We start from the raw sequence: 21922 nt of genomic DNA, 5'->3' as shown, positions 1-21922 counted from the left end.
GGAAACATAAGGTGTCACCTGGATCAAGGAGGAGGTGTGGGTTTCTTTGTCTTCTGTACGTTTATGTTGTCTCCCATGTTCAAGCCTTTTTGTAAGTTATTTGGGAATAATCCAGTAGAGAGGGAAAATTGGATATGGTAGAGAGGAAAAGATAATTACATGATGCCTTTGTGATAGCAGAAGTAGGGAAATATTCCAAGAGAAAGATTACCATGGGCAAAGACTTTAGGACAGAAGTGAGCTTGAAATGTCCCAACAGCAGTCCAAAGACCAGAAGACCCAAAGGGAAATGGGTGAGAGGAGTTTGGACAGCAGGACCCAATCCTGTAGGGCCCAATACGTCTTTGTAAGAAGTTTGGGTTTTATTATTCTGGTACTGAGAAGCCATTGGAGGATTTAAAATAGGGGATAGATATAAATGAAGTTAAACTTGAAAATGATTTGGCGTTCTATGTGGGGACAGACTTGTGTGTGTTTAAGTGCCTGTGAGCTGTGAGGCACGGAGTCAGTATGGAGACAGAAAGAGTGATTTGGAGACCTTCTCAGCATTCCAGGTGATTGTTGTGGCTTGGACTGAGATTGTGGAAGAGAAGTATTATGGGTTAAACTGTGTCCCCTCAAAACAGATATGTTGAGGTCCTAACCCATAGAATGTAGCTTTGTTTGGAAGTAGGGTCATTGGCCCATAATTCAACAGGACCGGTGTCCTTATAATAAGACAGCCAAAGGAAGACAGAAACACACAGGGAGAAAGCCATGTAAAGGTGGAAAATTAGAGCAATGCATCTGTAAGCCAAGGGACATCAGTGATTGCAGGTAACCCACCAGAAGGAGGAAAGTTACAGGGAAGGATTCCTCTGCAGATTTCACAGGGAGCATGGCCTTGATGACACCTTTATTTTGGACTTATAACTTTCAGAACTGTGAGATGATACATTATTTGTTGTTTTAAAGGCATCTAGTTTATGTTGCTTTGTTCACAGTAGCCTTAGAAACTAATACGAAGGTGGCAAAAACTGGCCATATGTTTGAAGAAAAAATATATAATATATAGGTAATTTATTATCAATGTATATCATTAATAATATAGTTTATTAGGTGTTTTAATTGTTAATTTTATTACTATTAATATAACTATTATATATTACTATTAAAATATACTATTACATATATTTATTAATGTACTTTTGAGAAAATTATAAACATTTATTGAAGAGCATGGAAAAAGAACTGAAAAAATATTATTATATTAAAAGGCTTTATATAATAAAGATGTCAGTGGTTCCCACAATTAATCCATATGCTTCAACCTGTACAGTTCCGAAATAAATCATAACGGAATTTTTCATGAACTTAACAAAATTGTCCTAGAGCTTATATGAAAAAATAGAGTTCCAAGAAAATAATCATGGCAACTTCAATGAGAAAGAACACAAGTGGGATTTATTCACATAATAACAAATATCAAAAGCATTTATAAAGCCATAGTAATTGGGCTGATTGACATTGAAACAGTGTCAGAAGCAGTAGGCAAATGAATAGATAATGAGCCAAGAAAGAAACCCACAAAAAATATGAGAAGTTGCTGTATTATAATAAAACAACGGGTAGTTCTACAAATCAGTAAGAGAATGATTATCCAATAGATGATGCTATGAAAGTATGAAAAATATCGTTATGTGTGATTCTTACCTGATATCATAACAAAAAAAAATCCTAGAGTAAAAATACAGCATCACAACATTTAAGAAAAATATCTTTGTTGCTTGGTGGCAGAGAAAAACAATTTTAAAATAATCCAAATTTTCCAGGTTATTAATAGAGTTCCATAAATCAGTAAGAAAATAGAAAGCCAATAAGCACATTTAAAGTATATTTAATATATTTAATATCACTAGCAATTAGGACAAGTCAAATTAGAATATCAAGGTATCATTTTACCCAAATAAAAATAATTAAACATACCAAATGTTGGTTGAAAAAAAGAGGCAGGAATTCTAAAACACACCTGCTGAATTTGGGGTGAAACTTGGCATGAGCTCTGCTGAAGATGAATTGGTAACATGTAGCAAAATTCAAAGTATGTACTCACTAGTGACCCAGAGGTTCTCGGGATTGGTATACTCTATACAGTAACCTTTTCACACATGTGCAAGGAGATATATATTTGAATGTTCATTATTTGTGATAGCAAACAATTGGAACGAATCTAAAAGCACACCAATAAAAGCTTAGATATAATGGGGTTCAGATGAACAATATTCTACAACAATTGATAAGTATATGAATTAATTTTTATATCTCAACAACTGTAGAGCTCAAATTATATTGAATAAAAAGGTTTTCAAATATGAGCCAGTGACTATGAGGTCATTTATATAAAATTTAAGAGCACAGTCAATGTCGATTTTGATCCATAGCAACAAGACAGAAGGGCAGTATAGCAATGTGTACCAACTTTAACTTGTGTTTTAACTTTTAAATTCTTTTTGAGCCAGCATTTCTTTTTTTTTAAGTTTATTTTGAGAGAGAAAGAGTGAGAGAGAGAGAGTGTGTGAGCCCAAGTCAGGGAGGGGCAGAAAGAGAGAGGGAGAGAGAGAATCCCAAGGAGGCTCCACATTGTCAGTGCTGAGCCTGACTCGGGCCTTCAACTCACAAATTGTGAGATCATGACTTGAGCTGAGATCAAGAGTCAGCTGCCCAACCAGAAGAGCCACCCAGGTGCCCTGAGCCATCAGTCCTCCCTTTAGGAATACATTCTTAGAAAATAATGGGTCAAGTAGGCAAAGATGTGCAGATGTTATGATGTACAAGTTGATACCCCTCATACGTCTGAGGTGATATTCCTCATAGAATATTTTTACTATAGTAAATACTAGAAACAATGTAAATATCTCCCAATAGGTGATTGATTAATGAATTTATGATGTATTTGCCTAATGGAAAACTAGTCTGTCATTAAAAATCCAGATCTGTTTTACTCTCATGAAAGTGTATTTGTGACATGTTTTAAAATGAGAGTAAAATGATTACAGGAAAATATTTAAATGTATGATTCATTTCCTTTTTTTTAAATGTACCTATTGGGATTATGTGTGTAAAACCTGGATTTATTTTAAAGTGTACAACGAAATCATGATTGAAGTGGTTTATTTATAACTTTATTTAGTCTCAACATCTTTTGTAATAAGTATACATAATAGTTATAAAAATTAGAGATATTTTCATTTGAAAATAAGAAGACAATAAGAACTGAAGACAATAATTATTTGAAGCCCAAGTATAAAAATTTGAGAAGTTTCTGAAGACAATGAAGTGACACCACTTTTTCCTAAGTAGCGATGTATTATCACTTACTGACTTTATCTACAGCTTTCTCCAGGGAATAGGAAAGGATCTCAAGAATGAACATCTCAAATTGGAGGTCAATACATACAACAGAGCAGAGTAGAACATGGCTTCCTGACAGAGGCAATATTGCCCCAAGTGGGGCAAAAATTGGTTCGTGGTGGGTGAACAAAATGTTGGACCATTACAGTGGTCTAAACCTCAGCCCTGTCCAACAAGATGTTATTCCTTGGTGTTTCATTTCTCTCATTGGAAAAATATTAAATAGAACTTAAATGTAAGTTATTTTAATTAATTTGTGGCATAAAGTTATTTACAATATCAAAGTCTAAATTCATTTTTTTTCTCCCTAGGGTGGTGATAATGATAAGACTGGAAAATACCAGAGTAGTTGAATTAATTGAGAAGTGCTTTATCCCCTCCAAGGGGGGAGGGGTGGAGGATTTAGGACCAGTTTACCTCTCTAGACAGCAGTTCCACTTTTTTATTTCAGTTGTTCTGGATATAAAAACAGCAGATTTTTAGGATTACAGTATTGTTTGGACACACTGATCCTTGTCTCTATTATGGATTAAATTCAGTCCAGTTCATGTCTGCAGACATATAATAAAATTGTAGAAAAACTATCGGGATCTATGCTTGCCCCACTGGATGAGCTCTCCCAGACATCCTCACCTTTATCTGAGTTTTTCCCACACCATTCTCAAATCCTCACCATCGGTACAACTTTGTACCCCTCTGTCCCCTCACTGACTACCTCCACCCCATTTGTCCTCTCTACACGCAAATACACACACCCACTCAAACCCAAAGAGGGAAAGAGAGTGGAGATTGAAAATAACAGCAAAGACAGGGCTTCTTTGTAAATGGGCTCAGGAAAAGATGTACATGCCAAGGGATTTCACTGAGCTCTTGATGGATAGGAGGGACAATGGAGGGAGGGGCTTGTAAAGGATTTGGGGGGGGGCAGGATTAAGGGAGCATGTGAGAATGTCGTCACTAATCCAGCTTGAGGTAGAAGAAACATGTGGAGCACTTCAGTGAGACATTAACTAATGCTTCTGCACAGGTGCAGATGAATGAAGCCAACACCTTATATCAGATCCCCTTCATGTTGTCTGGGATGTCTGTGGATAAACAAACAGAGGTGATACAGACAGGGAGGCCAGGGAGGGGAGGGAAACCATTTGTACATTCCTTGCTCTCTAGGCTTAGACATGTAGCTTGACTACATGCCCAGAATTTACCCACCTGTTCGGAGCCACCCTGTTGACCACAGATGTTCCCAGAAAGGCCCTGGAGTCCAGGCCTTAAATCTCCCTGTCACTTTCCTCTCCTCCCTTTGCTGGACAGTAGACTGCTCTGTAATCCTCGGGGTGAGTCCAGTTAAAAATATGGCGCTGCGAAGAACTCAGTCTACTCCTGATATTATTTGTTTCAAGGGGAATTCAACTAATATAAAATTATTAAGCAGAGTGTGTGTGTGAGAGAGAAAACATTTGTTATGTGCCTAGTACTTCTATGTGCATTATTGGTGAAATTCTCAAAGCCACCATGTAAAATAAGCTTATTATTATTTTTTTGGTTTTACAGGTGAGAAAGCTAAGTAGCAAAGAGATTAAGAGACTATCTAGTTTAGGGTTTCATTGATAATTGTCAGAACTAGATTGAGTATGGAATAGTCTGTACAAAATTCTAGAACCTTATTTCTACTCCTCAGGGTTTTACAAACTGAGTTTCCAGTTATGTCAGTTGGTTACAACTAGGATTTTTGTTTTGGTGAAATAGAGAACTAAGTAGAGTAGAAAACATCAGAGTATGCTGTGTGAATTCAGGGTGTTTCATCATGAAACTTTAATGTGTGTGTACTGTGATACATGAAAACATATTTCTTTTTGAGAAGCATGGACAAGGGGGTTCAGAAGTTACCACACTACACCCTGCTGTATCCCACCTACCTTTTTATCATCACTGCTCCCACATGGAAGCCACACATCTTCTAAACTGAGCCATAAAAATAAGCATGGTCTTTTCTACTTCTTTGAAGAGTATCAAGACAGACGAAGGGGAACTAAGAAGTCAAAGCAAATGAAGTATACATTGTAAGATAAAAGCGACTTGTGGCTTCCTGTTTGAGTTTTTCCCTGGAATTTGTGTGAAGTGGAGGGCCTATTAGTTTTCTGTTATTTTCATCACTATTAGTGATGCATAGAGCAGTGGAAGAGTGTAAGCAGAAGGAAGTGAGGAGCCCAGAAAATGCTACTGGGAATATTGCCCATTTGCAGGCTGCATGAAGTTGTGATTTTTGAAAATCATTTGCAAGATTGAACTATATTGTGCCATCAGGGAGATGTATAGAAAACAAATGTGGATAAAGGAAAAGTATAGTATAACTGGTCCAAAGATAATTCTAGGGCCTTGTTCTTCTCATCACTTATGGCCAAGTTCCCTATCTTTGATTGCACAGTAGACCACTAGGCATTTAGAATACGCAAACTCCCGGGAAATCAAGTCAACTGGGCAACCATTTCTCTTATAAACAGTAACTTTGTTCACTCACACACCATATGTGCATTGGACATCACTGCTTTGTACTGTTAAGAGATACACAGCTCTTACTCTCTTCATGTGGTTAAGAAATATTGAACATTTACTCTCCTATGCATGCCTCAGTGCTGGAGACTGTGAATTAGATAGAGACTTCACATAATAAAATGTGGAAGGATTCAATTAATCTAGCAAACATAAAGGAAGATGAATAAGTACTAGATAAGAGAGTTTAAAAAAATCTGCTAAACTAAATGCCACATGAGTAGATCAACCTAAGGAAAGTAATAATTGCCAGTGGTGTTTTTAATTTGTCTAGAATTTTGAACAATTTTAGAATTAGTAAAAAGTTGCAAAATGGTAGAAAGAGTTCCCATAAACACTTCCCCCAGCATCCTCTAATATGAACATTTTATATATATTTGTCAAAACTAAGACGTTAACATTGGTATTGGCTGTTAACTAAATTACATACTTCTTGCAGGTGTCATCAGTTTTTCTGTTATTGCTCATGTTCTGTTCCAGAATCCCATCCAGGATACTGTCTTTCCCTTAGGATGGGCTTAATTTTGATACTGTTCCTAAAAATTATGATTGTTTTTCCAAGTCTGACTATTTTGTAGTGGGCAGAGGGAATAATATCACAGGTTCCAAAATAGCTAGGCTATTTTGCTGGGTCCATAGCAGTCTTGTTCAAAATGGAACCCCTCTATCCTTGTACCAGTCCGCTGAAGAAGCTCATTTTGAACCTGGATCATATGAAACCATGAACCCTTCACTTTTCACCTTCAGCTCGGTCTTGAGAAGTGTTTTTAGACTTGTCCACAGTTATTTGTGGAGAATAACTAAAATTATGTATTCGTACATTTGAAATGGTCCCAATAGCGAATCTAGTTCAACCATGTCATTTACAGCTGTAGGAAGTGAGGCCTAAAGGAATTTAAGTGGCTTACTCAGGGTCACTTGGTGAGTTAGTGGCCAATTCGGAATCTACTTTTAGCTTTCTTCTTCCTGTAGGAGAGGCACACAAATCACTCCTCAAGTCCTATAAAAAATGAAATGCAATTCTTTTGGAAGAACAGAAAGGAGGAGCAAGATTTGGGGAGAAAGTTATGGTATTAAGATATCCTCTTTCCTGTCTCTCCCCAAACTTCATACTATTTATACCAAATGTGCTCTCCATTGTGAAGAACTCTTTGCCATCCCTCCATGTGTGGCCTTTCGAGAATACTTACTCTCCTGGGTGGATAATTACCTGTTCTCAACTTTCTACCACATCATTTCAGAGAAGTTGGACTTCTCAAGTCTGGAATTCCTCAACAGCTACTTCATATCTCACTTACTTTGGGGGGTTGGTTGAGCTCTCATTCCTTCTTTTCTATGCTCTTTCTTTCTTCTCAGGTTTTGCTTTTACCTGTGTTGAGTTTTAGTTAATATTTTCTTATATTACTAAGAAAACTCAACTGTGGCCAGGTACTCTGGAAAGAATGTCTGTGGAAACCATAAAATGCTTCCTCTTAATCCACTATGATTAATTTTTCCATAGGAATTTTGAGTCTATCAGGCTTGTTTTTATAGCAGTTACTGAAAAAGGATATCTGTCAGGCATACCATATATTTATTGTAGATGCCGTTGTTAACGAATTGAAGTCAACATATCACTTTTCAGTTTTAAAGTGGTAGGTATCAAATGAATAACCAGAAACAAAACTTGTCAGTTGTGTCTGGAAGGCCATTGTTCAACACACACTAAATAAAACAAAGTGCCTCGCTTTCAAAGAGATGGGCGCTCGGTTTTTTAAAACCCATCATCTAGCCTTACCTCACACAGAAACAAACAGGACAATTCCTTCTCATAGTATATTTAGCTCTTTCAGAAACAATGGCTTGACTACCAGCTAGAAACATAAAGAGTTATAATTCATTTTTGAGGGGTCAGTTCAGTTATGTTTACATGTTTAGGTGGAAAGAAAATTTACTTTGGAGTCTGAAAGAGCTGGATTTATGTATAGGTTCTTCAAGTTATCTGTATGGCCTGGGGTATATTTTTTATTCCTTTGGGAGATTGACTTTCTTCATTTGCAAACATTTCTTATGACCAAGGTAAAAACGAATGCTGAAATATTGAATTTTTGCCTTCTTAGCATTTTGCTGCAGACCATAAGGCAGAATACTTTTTTGTTTAATTTTTTTTAATGTTTATTTATTTTTGAGACAGAGAGAGACAAAGCACGAGTGGGGGAGGGGCAGAGAGAGAGGGAGACACAGAATCTGAAACAGGCTCCGGGCTCTGAGCTGTCAGCACAGAGCCCCACGCGGGGCTTGAACCCATGAACCGTGAGATCATGACCTGAGCCGAAGTCGGAAGCTTAACCGACTGAGCCACCCAGGTGTCCCTGTGGCAGAATACTTTTAAAGTCCTGTCTCCTCAAGTTTTCAAATGGATAAAAGTCCTACGTTGCATATTTAATTCTAGACACAACTCAAGACTTTCCTAAATCTAGTTAATTCCTTCATGTCATGTACATCCAACAAGGTTGTAAAAACCCAGAGGTCCTCAGCCATAATATGTGCTTCTTGTGTTTTGTTTTTTCCTACAGCATCTATTGTTGTACCCCCTACCTGGTGAGGGATTACTGGGAGTAAGAAATAAACTGAACCTAATTGGTCTTATAATGGTGAAAGGGAACTCTCAGTGAGGAACTCTTTTATGGATTATAGATGATGGGGTTAATTATTTGTGTTAGCATAATAACTCCCAAAAGATGGCTATATCCTAATTTTCAGACCCTATATCTGTGTTAGCTTAAATGGAAAAAGGGAGTTTTCAAATATCATCTCAGTTGTATTATCTTGAATTATCTGCGTGGGTCCAGTCTAATCACATGACTCCATGTAGGACTTCTGGCCTACAAAACTGTGTTGCTTAAAGCCACAAAGTATGTGGTCATTTGGTATAGCAGCAATAGAAAAGTAATACACTATTTCCTTAGGAAGCTCTTACTTATAAGGAAAAGAGAAAAGAAATAGAAGGAAGGAGATGCAAGGGACCAGAAATGCTCATAAATATTTTTTTCTTTTAGTTCTTGGAAATTCAGCAAGGAGTTCAGTGTCCTAAAGTGAGAAGAAGGATGAAACAGAGATCTGCCACCCACAGAACACTACAGGAGGTCAGTCTCCTAGTTGTGAGGTTAAACTAATGGTCAAACATAATCCTATAGGGAATGAACCCCCACTTTGATATGACCTTTAGAGACTGTGTGCCCTAGTTGAGCTGAGACCTGTGGAGAGGTCTCAGATGGACAGATGATTTGCCTCAAATCTGGTACCATTAATTATTAGCTCTCTGAATTTGGGAAATCCCCAAAGTTCTCTAAGTTTCAGTGTCCTCACCTGTTAAATGACAATTTTACATGTACTTTACTAGTGCAGGTCTCAAGAAACTAATGCATCCAAATCCTTAGCACAGTTCTGTGCACACAGTAAACATTAAAGAACCACTAGCCATTTTAATTATTATTCTTGTTGGAAAATAATGGAGATTCTTGAACTCCAGCACACTAAACAAGGTAGTCATATCAGATTAATTTATTTGGTCAAAAAATGTCATTGTATATCAGGTACTGTATCAAACACTGGAGATAAGGGAATGAATAAAGCAAACACAGTTCTGCCCTCACTGAGCTTACAGTCTCCAAACAAGAGTAACTAAGAAACACAAACCAAAAAATGGTGAGTTTATTTAATGTTTTCAGTCATTAGTAAGGTAACTGAGTGATGAAATAAAACGATTTAATATAAGTACATGTGATCTATATCATAAATAATATTGATATGAGAGTGACAGCCAAATGTCATTGAGTAATGTCAGAAAAACAACAGGAAAATTGTATTAGTGGCCTCATTGAGGAGCTGCCCTGTTTTTTCATTGCTGTTTCTGTGGGCCCAAGTTCATTATTAGAAGTAAATTAGTGTCAATCTCGACAGTTGTTAAAGATAATTAGAGAAAATAATAATAAAAATTAGTTTGCCCAGTAGCAAATGAGTGGAATTATTTATGTGGAGAAAAAAGATGACAAACTTCCCCAGATAGTATACAGAGAGTTTCTCATTTTTCACTTCCGCAGTAGAAGGAAGATAGGATTTTTCAGGATCAAACAGAAGAGAGCAGGAAGCAAGAAATTTTGTACCTACATTATTTAGGGGCCAGTAGCAGCCAATGGAAAGGGAAGGAACAGGTTAAGAGTTCCTTGGAAGGCAGCGAGTTGTCATGAAAGTGGGGTTATTGCTACCATTGTGCAGATACAACCTTGAGCAGTCATAGCAAACCTTGTGATATACACCTTAAAATACTTCTCTGCCTATCAAATGAGTACAACATGCTATCTCATTGGGGCTTCCCTTTTCATTTTTCTGGATTGCTAATGGAGGTTACACATGTTTTCATGAGTTCATTTGCCTCTTGAGTTTGCTCTTCTCTGAAATGCCTTTTCATGTCTTCAGCTCATTTTCCTATTGGATTGTTTGATTCTTTTTGATTGGTAAGGACTCCCATCTTAATGATACTGTTAAAATAACGGTATTTGTTTGACTTTTCCAAAGAATCAATCCTTTGGCCCATTGATTTTCTCTATTTTTTTGTTACTAATTTTATTAATTTCTGCTCTTATTTTTGCCATTTGTTTCCTTTTGCTTGTTTTAGATTTATTTTGCTCTCTCTTTTTTAGGTTCTTGAGATGAGAGCTTATATTACTGACCTGAGACTTTTATTTTTATTTAATGTACATGTTTAGTGTGATAAATTTCTCTCTCAGTGGTGCTTTATCCGAACCCACCAAATTTTGGTATGTTTTATTTTTATTTTCATTCAGTTCAATTTATTTTATTTTATTTTATTTTATTTTATTTTATTTTATTTTATTTTTTTCAATATATGAAATTTATTGTCAAATTGGTTTCCATACAACACCCAGTGCTCATCCCAAAAGGTGCCCTCCTCAATACCCATCACCCATCCTCCCCTCCCTCCCACGCCCCATCAACCCTCAGTTCTCAGTTTTTAAGAGTCTCTTCTGCTTTCAATGTATTTTATAAAAATTTCCCTGGAGATTTCTTCTGTGACTCAGGGATTATTTGTAATTGTATGCTTTTACGAACGTTTGGAGATTTTCCTTATCTCTGCTGTTAATTTCAAGTACATTTTATTGTAGTCAGATCACACATTTTGTGTGATATCAGCTCTTTAAAATGTGTTGAGGTTGTGTTGATAAGGTCTATCTTGATATGTGTTCTGCAGGCATTTGAAAAGGTGTATTCTGCCCTTAATATTCTGCCCTTATTATATTATATGTTCTTCAAATGTCAGATCCTTTGGGTTGATGGTGACGTTTAGTTCTGCATCCTTGTTGATTTTCTGTTTAGTTCAGTCTAGTTTTGAAAGGGGTGTTGATGCCTCTAACAGTAATTGTAAATTTGTTTATATCTTCTTTAAATTCTATCAGTTTTTGCTTCACATATTTTTCAGCAATGTTGGTTGCTCACACACATTTAGAATTGTTATGTATTCTTGGTAGAGTAACTTTTTTAGCATTATATAATTTCCTTCTCTGTCTCTGGTAATTTGCTTTGCTTTGATATCAATATAATTACTCTTGCTTTCCTTTGATTAACATGTGCCTGATATATTTTTTCTTTGCTTTTAATTTCAACCTAAATTACCTCAGCCTGAATGATAAAAGACACTTAAGAGATGCCAACACTAAGGTGTTGAAAAGCTTAGAATTATCTGACAAAGCTCTACAGCAGCCATGATAAAAATGCTTCAATGGGAAATTAGAAACAAACTTGAAAGAAATTTAAAACAAAGATAGAAAGCAGCAAAAAATCAGAGATATGAGAAACAAATGGAAATTTTAGAACTAAAAATCATAACAAATTAAAATCTCAGTGGGTAGGTTCATTAGCAGACTGGAAGGGTTAGAGGAAAGAATCAATGAACTGGAAGGTAAGACAATAGAAATTAGTATGAAAAGCAGAGCAAATAAACTGACAAAAGGAGATGAGAGCTTTAGGAATTTCTGAAACTATAGTAAAATACCTAAGATTCATGTTATCAGTCCTGGATAGAGAAAATAAAGGTGGTAAGCCTGAAAAATATTTGAAGAAATAATAGCTGAAAATTTTACACACTTGGCAAGAGATACAAACCTACAGATTCATGAATTGAGCCTCTAACAGAATCCAAAGAAATCGTGCCAGGAAGCATTATTCTTCGACTTCTGAAAGCTAAAGATAGAAAGAAATTTTAAAGCAGCCAGAGGAAAACGACATTTTACCTATAAGAAAAAAACCAGTACAATAATGGATTTCTCAGAAGATACCTTGGGGCCAGAAGGAAGTGGCACATTTTTCAGTTGCTCAAAGAAAATAACGTTAACTCAGATTCCTGTACCAGTGAAAGTACGTCAGGAATTGGGGGGAAATTGAGACATGCTCAGAAAAAGGAAAAAAGAGATAATTTGTTCTCTGCACACCTATCTTTTAAAAAATAGCTAAAGGAAGAGGCTGAGGCTTTGTTAAAAACATTTAAAGACAGAATGTATTCATCACTGCCACCTGTGGCAAGGAATAACAGTTGCAATAAACAATAGACTAACCAAATATCTTGGCAAGAAAGGCTGAGAAATAGGATGCTTTGGGGAATAAAGACTTTATAAAGCTCTCACAAATTCCTGGGGACCTAAAAGGCCACACATATGCCCAAATCTGGGTGATATTCAGAGAAGACTTGAGAAGGGTCTAAGCTCTTAACTCTGGCTGAACTTCAGGCTCTGTGCAAACAGGATCTCGAGGTTAAAGCACAGGTGTGAACTGCTTGTCTGGGTGCTGAAGGCATGTCCCAACACAATTCACAGCCTGTCTGCAAAGACTGGGTGGTGTGTGTGTGTGCACATGGACGCATGTGTGTGCACATAGGTGTTTGTGTGTTCATACCTGTGAAGAAACTTCTGTTGCATCATCAGCTGACCACAAAGCTAATGGAACAGAGGATTCAGTACGCTTCATGACAAAGAATACAAACTTTATAAAATTAGTTTCTAAAAAAGTTGTTAAGCTAACAACACCTACAAGAACAACCGAGGGACTGAGGAGCCTAGAGTTTTTTCTGTTTTTTAGAGTAGCCGTGGTATAATATTGAACCAAATGCTACATGGCATACATGCAAAGAAATAAGAAAATATAGCCCATACACATGATAATTAAAAAAAAAAATACCTGGGGCACCTGGGTGGCTCAGTCAGTTAAAACTCGAATTGGATTCAGGTCATGATCTCATGGTCCGTGAGTTCAAGCCCTGGGTCGGTCTTTGTGCTAACAGCTCAGAATATGGAGCCTGCTTCCGATTCTGTGTCTCCCTCTCTCTCTCTCTCTGCTCCTCCTCTGCTTGCAAGCTCTCTCTTTCTCTCTCTGTATCTCTCTCTCTCTCAAAAATAAATAAACATTAAAAAAAAAAAAAAAGAAGAAGAAGCAGGGCACCTGTGTGGCTCAGTCGGTTAAGCGTCTGACTTCAGCTCGGGTCATGATCTTGTGGTTTGTGAGTTCGAGCCCCACATCAGGCTCTGTGCTGAGAGCTTGGAGCCTGGAGCCTGCTTCAGATTCTGGGTCTCCCTCTCTCTCTACCCTTCTCTCTCATTAATGAACAAACATTTAAAATTTTTTTAAAAAAATCTCAGAGGAGGTCCAGACATTTGACTTACTAAAAAAAGACTTTCAATTGACTATTTTAAATATGCTTGAAGGGTGTATGTTAGCTAACTAGAATTTAAATAAACACTTGGAGAAAAAAAGATGATTAAAGGAAACCATGAGAACTGTCTTACAAAATACAAAATATCAATAAAAAGGTATTATGAAAAAAAACAAAGAGAAATTCTGGAGTTTAAAAGTGTAGTAGTTGAAATGGAAATTGCATAGATATATTCAACGGATTGAGTAGGGAAAAGAAAGAACCAGTGAACTTCAAGATGAGATCATTAAAATTAGCCAGTCTGAAAACAGAAAGAAAAAGAATGAAATGAAAATGAACAGAGCTTGAGAGACCTGTGGGATATTACCAGCTCTTCCAAGTCTACATAATACAATTTCTCAAAGGTGAAGTGAGAGAGAAAAGGGAAAAACGTATATTAGAAAAATAATGTCTGAAGACCATCCACACTTGGTGAAACATGAATCTGTACATTTAGAAAGTTCAATAAATTCCAGGTAGACGAATGCAAAGAACTCTGTACCAAACCACATTATAACCAAACTGTCAAAATCCAGAGACAAAAAGAAAATCTTGAAAAACATCAAGAGACAAGTGATTCCTGTAGATGGGATTCTCAGTAAGGTGACAGCTGATTTCTTATTAGAAACCGTGGAGGGCAGTGGGCAGGGAAGTATTGAAAATGCTGAAAGAAAATCACTATCAAAAAATAATTCTGTATCTGGCAAAAAATGTGATCCAAAAACAAAGGAGAAGTTAAACATTCCCAGATAAGCAGAAATTCAGAGTTTATGACCAGCAGACCAGTAGACTTCTCCTACAAGAAATGCTAAAGACAGTCATTCAGGTTGATATAAAATGACAGTAGTCACTAACTCAAATGCAAACAAAGAAATAAAAAAATATTGGTGAAATAAGTACATAGGCAAATATAAAGGTCGATATTAATTAATTTTTGGTTTGTAACTCCTCTTTGATAAATCTTTAGAGAAGACCAAAATTACTATAATAAGGAATGAAACAGGGATATTATTACCCATGTTTCATAAATGAAAAGTATTTTAAGAAAATATTATTAATCATATGCCAACATATTAGATAATCTACACATATACATTATCAAAACTAACTCAAGATGAAACAGAAGATCTGAGTAGACATATAATAAGCGAAAAGGTTGAATCACTGATAAAAAGAAAAAAAACTTCCCAGAAAGATGAGCCTAGTTTCAATTGGCTCCACTGGTGAATTTGACCAAATATTTTAAGAACAATTAACATCTATCTTCCCAACACTCTTCCAAAATGAAAGAGGGGGTAACACTTACTAACATGTTCTGTGATGTCAGTGTTACTCTGATACCAAAGCCAGAAAAATATATCACAGGAAAAGAAAGTACAGACTAGTATCCATAATGAACACAGATGCAAAATTCTCATTAGAATATTAGCAAATGGAATCCATTAACTTTTAAAAAGATTATCTACACCATGACCAAATAGAATTTATCCTAGAAATTCAAGGATGGTTTAGCATATGAAGATCTATTAATATAATACATCATTCTAACAGAATTAAAAAAGCCCACATAATCAACTCAGTTGATGCAGAAAAAATGTTTGCCAAAATCCGATACCCTTTCATGCTACAATCACTACACAAACAAGGAAAAGAAGGGAAGTTACTCACCCTGATAGCGTGCATCTGTGCATATACAGAGCTCACATAATATTAATGGTGAAAGATTGAAAGCTTTCTTCCTAATATCAGGAATAAGATATGGATATCCACTCTCACCACTTCTGTTAACCATTATACTGTAAGGGCTCACCAGCATACTTAGGTTAGGCAAGTAAATAAAAGGCACTCTGACTGGAAAGGAAGTAAAATTATCTCTAGTCACAGATGACATGATTTAAACATCAAAATTCCTAGAGAATGCATAAAACTTTATAAGAGATAGTAAACAAGTTCAGCAAAGTTGCAGCATACAAAATCAATATACAAATTCGTTTTTATTTCTATACACTGGCAATAAGCAACCCAAAATGAAATTAAGAAAAAAATTCCACTTCTAATACCATCAAAAAGAATAAAATACTTGGGAAAAAAATCTAACCAGGGAGGTACAAGACTTGTACCCTAAAAACTACAGAAGAAATTAATGAAGACCTAAATGAATGGAGACATTTGTGTTATGGATTTCATTAATACTGTTAATTATTGCATAATATTGCTTAATATTGATTTTAATGATGAATATCAGTATTGTCAAGGTGGCAGTAGCTCTCAAAGTAATAAATAGATAAAGCACAATCCCTACCAAATCTGAGCAACTGTTTTTGGAAAAAATGGAAAATCTAATTCTAAAAGTCAAATGGAATTGAAGGAGGCCCAAATGGTTAAAACAGTGTAAAAAAAGAAGAATGCACTGGTAGATTCTCACTTCCTGATTTAGAAACTTATTCTAAAGCTACTGTAAGCAAAATAGTGTGGCACTGGCAGGAAAATAGATTTTTAGATATATGGAATGGAATTGAGTGTCCAAAATAAACCAATGCATCTGTAATAAGTTGATTTTCAACATGGGTGCCAAGCCCATGTAATGAGAAAGAACAGTGTTTTTAAAAAATGTTGGTGAAACAACTGGATATCCACATGCAAAAAAGAATAAAATTAAATCATATACAAAATCAACTCAAAATGGATTAAAAAATCTAAATGTAAGAGCTAAAAATATAAAACTCTTAGAAGGAAATATAGGGATAAATCTCCATGAAGTTGGATTAGGCATGTTTCTTGAAGATTACAACAAAAGCAGAAGCAATCAAAGAAAAAGTAGATAAATTGGACTTCATCAAAATTAAAACTTCTGTGCATGAAATGGCATTATCAAAAAAGTGAAAATATTCCCTACAGAATGGGAGAAGGTATTCACAAGTCATTTATCTGATAAGGGTCTAGGATCCAGAATGTATAAAGAACTCTTAAAACTCATTAATAGACAAATAGAATTCAATTTAAAAACAGGCAAAGGATTTGTATAGACCTTTTTTCCAAAGAAGATATTCAAGTTCAGTAAGCACATGCAAAGATGCTCAACATTATTGGCTATCAGGTAAATGCAAAGCAATATTTCTATGTAATACACTTCATGCTCACTAGGATGGCTATAATAAAAATGGTAAATTTGAACAAGCATTGGGAAAGGATGTGGGCAAGTTGAACCTTCATCCATTGCTGTTGAGAATGTAAAATGGTGTAGGCACTGTGAAAAACAATTTGGGAGTTCCTCAAAAATTTAAACATATGTATGACCCAGCAATTCCGCTCCTAGTTGTACACCTAAGACAGGTGAAAATATATAGTTAGAATAAGATTTTATATGAATGTTCATAGCAGTATTATTCATACATAACGCCCCCCCCAAATGAGAACAAATCAAATATCCATCAACTGATGAATACAAAAGTGAAATATGATATATCTATGCAAAGGACTATTGTGCAGTGCTGTACTGATACATACCACAACGTGGATAAATTTTGAAAACATTATACAAAGTGAAAGAAGCCAAGCACAAAAGACTACATATTGTATGATTCCACTTATATGAAGTATCTAGCATAGGCAAATCCATAGAGACAGAAAAATTGGTGTTTGCCAGGAGATATGTAGAGGTGAGGAGAGGGGGTGATTGCTTAATGGGTAGGGGTATCTTTTTGGGAGTTAGATTCTGGTGATGGTGATGGTTGCATAACTATCATTGTGAATGGACTAAAAGTCACTGCATGGGGCACCTGGGTGGCTCAGTCAGTTAAGCATCTGATTCTTGATTTTGGCTCAGGTCACGATCTCATGGTTCGTGAGTTCAAGCCCTGCATTGGGCTCTGCACTGATGGTGTGGAGCCTGCTTGGGATTCTCTTTCTCACCTCTCTGCCTCTACCTCACTTGTGTGCGTGTTCTCAAAGTAAATAAATAAACTTAAAAAATTAAAAACAAAGTCGCCATAGGTACACTTCAAAATGGCTAAAGAGGTGAATTTTACATTACTGAATTTTACATCAGTTTTGGGAGAACAACATGCAGGAGTGCATGGGAAAATTTGTGGGCTCAGCCTTGAACAAATACAGGGCACAGTCACATGGCCACATCTCACTACAGTGTAAGCTGGGATATATGGTCTAGCCATGTCCTCCACCAAAAGAGAAAATAGACATTGCTGAGAAGCCAGTGTCCTTCACTACAGGAGTAAAATCTTTGGGAATAGACTCATGAATTTATTAGTTAAAGTTCCCAGGTGATTCTTACGCCTACTGATATTTGATCGACACTATTCTAGACACCTAGGACCCACAATTCTGTCTCTGCCATTCTGCTTGCGGGTTTTCTTTACTGGGTGGGAAAAGTAAGGCACAGAAAGCATTCACAAATCTAAAAGGAATTTAGAAGAATGGGTGTCACTCTCCTTGAAATACCAGAGGCCACAAGTTTGAGCATTCTGAGTGTCTACTCCAAACCAAGAATGTAAAATGAAAAGTCAACAATTTCTCACTGATTCACAAGAGGGCATAAGAAAAGGAGTTATAGGTGTACTAGTGAAGGAATCGTTCCAAAGTACACAGTTGTACTTTAAATCTATATATTTTATTTTGATGATATGAATAGATATTTTAATATAAAAAACAATATCATTTTTAATCAGTGATGTTTTGGATTGAGAGCATAATTGAACAGAAATGAAGCAGCACTTTCAACAATAGCCAAACTATGGAAAGAACCTAAATGTCCACCACCTGATGAATGGATAAAGAAATTGTAGTTTATATACAAAATGGAGTACTACGTGCCAATGAGAAAGAATGAAATATGGCCTTTTGTAGCCACGTGGATGGAACTGGAGAGTGTTATGCTAAGTGAAATAAGTCATATAGAGAAAGACAGATACCATATGTTTTCACTCTTATGTGGATCCTGAGAAACTTAACAGAAGTCCATGGGGGAGGGGAAGGAAAAAAAAAGTTAGAGAGGGAGGAAGCCAAACCATGAGAGACTCTTAAAAACTGAGAATAAACTGAGGGTTGATGGGCGGTGGGAGGGAGGGAGGGTGAGTGATGGGCATTGAGGAGGGCACCTGTTGGGATGAGCACTGGGTGTTGTATGGAAACCAATTTTACAATAAATTTCATAACAAAAAAGGAAAAAAAAATGAAAGATATTTTCTCTATGTGCTATGTGTATAGGCAGTCTGACTACTAAAATATAAACCAGAAATCATAAACCAGTCAGCACTCCATGTCTAGGTTTCCTTAGTTCAAAGAGCCTAAGTAGAAATAAACTATTCTAATACAGTGGTTTTTTTTTTATTATTTTTTAAATGTCATTTAAAAATTAGTCAAGTTGTCTAACAGGGTATACAGTGTGCTCTTGGCTTTGGGGGTAGATTCCCATGGTTCATCGCTTACATACAACATCCAGTGCTCATCCCAACAAGTGCCCTCTTCAATGCCCATTACCCATCTTCCCTTTTCCCTTGCCCCACCACCCCCCATCAACCCTCAGTTTGTTTTCTGTATTTAAGAGTCTCTTATGGTTTAAATGATAGGTGATGTCAGTGATAGTCATATTAATAAAGCAGAAATCTAATCAGGTTACTTGTCAGTTCACAACAGCAAAAGTAACAATAACAAAAACAACCAAATATAAACAACCAAAAATATTTTTGTAGGCATCTAAATGACTAAAAATAAAGGTATATTACAAATGAAGAAGGTGTGAATTGAACTTCCTGGGAGAGCAAGACTTGAGTTAGGTTGAAATCTAAAAAGAAAAGTATTAATTGAAATCTCACGGCTAATGTCATAGTTAATGGTGAAAGATTAAATGCTTTCTTCCTAAAATCAGCCATTAAACAAAGATGTCCACTCTTTCTGCTTCTATTCAACATAGTATTGGAGGTTTTGGCCAGGGAGTTAGTCAAGAAAGGAAAATAATTGGCTCTGGGGTAACTCAGTTGGTTAAGCACCCAAGTCTTGGTTTCGGCTCAGGTCATGATCTCATGGTTTGTGAGATCGAGCCCTGCTTCAGGCTCTGTGCTGAGAATGTGGAAACCTGCTTTGGGTTCTCTGTCTCTCTCAGCCTCTCTCTCTCTCTCTCTCTCTCTCAAAATAAATACACATTAAAAAAAAGAAAAAAAAGTAAAACTGTCCCTATTTGCAGGTGACGTAATTTGTATACAGATATTTCTAAGGAGTCCCCACAAAACTGTTAGAACAAATCAATTTAGCACAGTTGCAGAAGATAACATCAATATACAAAGATGAATTGTACTTCTATACATTAGCAATGAACAATCTGAAAATGAAATTTGTGGAAACATTTCCATTTACAATATCAAAAAAAGGAACGAATTTAACAAAATAAGTGAGACCTGTAGACTTGTATACTGTACACTGTAAGGCATTTTTGAAAGAAATCAATAAATATCTAAATAAATGGAAAGACATTTCATGTTCATGTTTCAGAAGACTTACTTAGCATTGTTAAGATGGAAATACTCCTCAAATCGATCAACAGACTCAATGCAATTCTCATCACAATCCCAGCTAGTTTTTTTTTGTGTGTAGAAATTAACAAACTAATCTAAAAATCATGTGGAAATTTAAGGAACCCCGGATAGGCAAAATGATCTTAAAAAAAGAACAAAGTTATGATTTGCACTTCACAAATTGCAAACTTACAAGACAGCTGCAATATTCAAGACATTGTGGTACTGACATAAAAACAAATCATTGAAATAGAACCGAGAGTCCAGAAATAAAACCCTCACATTTATGGTCAATTGTTTGATACCATTGTCAATATCATTTCGAGAAAGAAAAGTCTTCAACAAATGGTGCTGAGACAACAGGATAACCACATGCAAACGACTGAATTTCAGCTCTTCCTAATGCCTTACTTAGGTAAAAATTAACTCAAAGTAAATCATATATCTAATGTAAGGGCTAAAACTGTAAAACTTCAGGAAGAAAATTTAGGAGTGTATCTTTCTGAACTTGGATTAGGCAGTGGGTTCTTAGATGTGACACAAAAGGACAACAGAAGAGAAGATAGATATATTGAACTTGCTCACATTAGAAACTTATTGTACTACAAGTGATGACATCAAGAAAGTAAGTAGATAATGTATTGCGTAGGAGCATATTGTTGCAAATCATGTATGTATTTAGACCTCATATTCAGAATATATAAAGTATTCTTAAAACTTCATAAAGACAAATAACTCAACTTTTAAAATGTCAGATGATCTTATAGATATTATTATATGTCTTATAGATATTATAGATATTATTATAGATAGATTATAGATTATTATAGATTATTACAGATATTATATATTATTATAGATATATTATTATAGATATATTATATTATAGATTATTATAATATATATTATAGATTATAGATTATTATTATAGATACTATTATAGATAGATCTTATAGATATTATTTCACCAAGAGATATATGCAAATATCCAGCAAACGTGAAAAGATCCTCAGTACCATTCGCTATTATGGAAATTTAGGTGAAGACCACAGTGAGATAGTACTTTACATCCACTAGGATGTAGGTATAATGACTATGATCAAATGGCTTTAATCAAAAAGACAAATAATACTAAGTCTCGATGAGGATGTAGAAAAATTGGAATCCTCATACACTGTTGGTGGGAACGTAAGAATGTCACAGCTAATTGGAAAACAGTTTGGCAATGCCTCAAATTGTTACACATAGAGTTACCATACGACCTGTCATTTCACTTTTAGGTATCTATCCTAGGGAAATGAAAACGTATGACTAAAAAAAGGTAGACAGACATTTATAGCAGTATTATTCATAATGCCCAAATGAAATGTGGTATATCCATATAGTGGAAAGTTATTAGAATAGAAGAATGAATCACAGTGCTTAGAATGAAGCGCTGATTACACTATAGCACTGATAAACCTTTAAAATACTATGTTAAGTGAAAGAAGCCAGGTACAACAGAACGCATATTCTGTGATTCCATTTATATGAAATGTACGTAACAGGAAAATCTGTAGTGACAGAATTAGACTAGTGGTTGCCTATGGCTGAGGGGAAGCATCTGCTAATGGATATGGTGTTTCTTTTGGGGATTGTCAAAGTGTTCTAAATTTATACTCCTGTGATGGTTATACAACTCTGTGAATATACTAAAAATCGTTAAATTGTACAC

The 21922-nt window shown here is 35.7% G+C and overlaps 1 long non-coding RNA gene across 4 annotated transcripts in view; it reads left to right on the top strand.

The window, feature by feature from the left end:
* Positions 1-21922, top strand: part of LOC116738438 — a 305676-nt gene that overhangs the window by 42143 nt on the left and 241611 nt on the right. For all 4 annotated transcript variants that reach the window (XR_004344388.1, XR_004344387.1, XR_004344386.1 and 1 more), the window contains exon 2: positions 8979-9065. This is a non-coding gene — a long non-coding RNA (uncharacterized LOC116738438). The remainder of the gene's footprint in view (positions 1-8978; positions 9066-21922) is intronic.

The sequence above is a fragment of the Lynx canadensis genome, chromosome D4 (genome assembly GCF_007474595.2).
Source record: "Lynx canadensis isolate LIC74 chromosome D4, mLynCan4.pri.v2, whole genome shotgun sequence".
In the NCBI taxonomy this organism is placed as follows: domain Eukaryota; kingdom Metazoa; phylum Chordata; class Mammalia; order Carnivora; family Felidae; genus Lynx; species Lynx canadensis.
Note: the sequence above shows the minus strand (reverse complement) of the source record. Positions and strands in the feature narration are given on the sequence as shown.